Source organism: Diabrotica undecimpunctata, unplaced genomic scaffold (genome assembly GCF_040954645.1).
Source record: "Diabrotica undecimpunctata isolate CICGRU unplaced genomic scaffold, icDiaUnde3 ctg00000759.1, whole genome shotgun sequence".
Lineage (NCBI taxonomy): Eukaryota > Metazoa > Arthropoda > Insecta > Coleoptera > Chrysomelidae > Diabrotica > Diabrotica undecimpunctata.
Window position 1 is genome coordinate 26,707 of NW_027312073.1, and position 2,189 is coordinate 28,895.

The window sequence follows — 2,189 nt, forward strand, 5'->3', positions numbered from 1 at the left end:
AGCTAGGTCTCCGGACCTGAATCCCATCGAACATCTCTGGGACGATTTGAAAAAACGTATTCAAACCCATACACCTCCTCCTAACAACGCACAGGAGCTTAAGGATCTGTTAGTGAGTGAGTGGAATAACATACCACAACATGTAATCCGGAGAAAAATTGAGAGTATGCCCCGTCGTCTGCAAGAGGTTATTAGAGCAAGGGGAGGCAACACACAATATTGGTCATTGAAATTTCACTGATTTTTTACCACATTCTGTATTTTCCATATTTTTTCGTATGTCTGTTTTATCAACAATTTGATTTGTTTTCTGTTTTTTTTCAATAAAAACAATAAAAAACCATTTTTTTTCTTTCAAAACAAACATTGATGACAAATAAAAAATACATTAGCCAAAAAAAAGGTTATTACTGCACCAGAGGCAAAAATATTGAAGAAACTTGAAATTTTCAAGATGACCCGGATTTTATGATCGCGAGTGTATATTAAATATGTTAAAAGATAGTGCATTTGTTAGCAAAACCGGATGAAGCCTCGTGATAACGCGGTACCGCATAATTCAAAACACGTAAACAAGTGTGATGACAAATTTTATTTTAATCATTGGAAAAACAAGTACACCGGAAAGAAAACCGCAGTTGCTACATTTTGTAAAATGTATGATGATATCAGCAACCACATCAACAAAATTCTAAATTGATAACAACGATTCGCTTACCGCAATATCTATTTATTGTATACCATAAAAATTAGTTGAAGAAATAAAAATAAATATATAAATATGAGCATTTCTAGAACACAAGGTGTTGCTTATCAATGAAACGAATCAGTTGATGGTACCGTAGGCGCATTAGGTTGACGCAACTTGGGCTCGCGTGGGGCGATATGCTGCTCTGTTCTTTAAAAGACCGAGGAGCGCATACGGTGTCACAGTTCGCATCACAAACATACAACAACAACAAGTTCGCAGTAGTCAATACGGTGTGCAGTGACTTACATATATCTGATAAAGGTAAGCGGTTTTTGTCTTTTGTATATTTCTATGTATTTATTATGTCCTTTTTATCATTGTATTTTATGAGAATTGTACATCTCTCTGTTCGTATTTCATGCAGTATTTTATGAAAAATGTATATTTCTATGTATTTTTTATGTCCTTTTTATCATTGTATTTTATGAGAATTGTACATCTCTCTGTTCGTATTTCATGCAGTATTTATTATGTCCTTTTTATCTATTTGGGTGTTGTAAAACATTTCACGTCTGCTATTTTTTATAAGAAGTATTCTCCGCTGTTCGTATTTCGATTTCTTGTAGTATATGGTTCTTCTCTATTGCCGAGTATGTAATGCATCTCTCCATTCACGTTAAGCGGAAAAACTATAGTTTGTTCTATTGTTGTTGTAGATGGATCTATCAAAACTAAATAATTCATCCTTGGTTGCAGAACGTAAGCCAATAAAAAATTTTAAAGATCTGCAAATTGGAGAAAAATTTACCATTCGCAGTGCAAAGGTGGTAACAACACAATTTGGGGATACAGTTCTGCTGGATTTGGGCGCTGAAGTTGTTTTCTTACCACAGCGGGTAACCAAAGCCTACCAAGCAGCAATAACGGACCTCAACAGCGGAAACTATTCGCTGATATACGAAGGGGAAGTTGATATTGGAAAAAGCAGACTCCTAGCATCCTTTAAGATAGTTGAATAAGGTAAGTGATTTTTTCTTATTGTTTGTCTGTGTGAGTAGCCATGCATATAAAACAAGTGATTAAACAGTCTGATGATTTGATGCACATTATTAAAAAGCTTAGTAAAATAATTTTCGATAAATTCACTGAAAGAGATCATAAAGTTTGGACAAGACGGGTAAATAGTCAAATTTTTAGATGTAGTAAAGTAATTAAAAATAGTAAACTATCCGTAGGAACAGTTAGAAAATTGCAAACTTACATAGGACATTTTAAGCATTTTAGGCAAATTATTTTAAATTTCAATAATAAGTACGTTGGGTTGGGGCTTAATTCAAAATTACGCAATAGAGTTAAATGGGAAAATGTTATTTCGTGTTTTACTAGTCGAATTAAAACTGGAGTTATAGTTAATTTAGTGCATAAGGACTTAACACAGTTCCTAAATGATTGTTATATTATTTTTAGTAGAAAAATTAAAATTATTTTAAAAACAAAT

General features: G+C 33.0%; 1 long non-coding RNA gene across 1 annotated transcript; it reads left to right on the forward strand.

The window, feature by feature from the left end:
- Nucleotides 1-942: 942 nt before the first annotated feature.
- Nucleotides 943-1,746, forward strand: LOC140431493 (uncharacterized). The gene is made up of 3 exons (XR_011949686.1): nucleotides 943-1,012; nucleotides 1,408-1,450; nucleotides 1,509-1,746. It is a non-coding gene; the product is annotated as an uncharacterized lncRNA (long non-coding RNA).
- The last annotated feature ends 443 nt before the right edge of the window (nucleotides 1,747-2,189 follow it).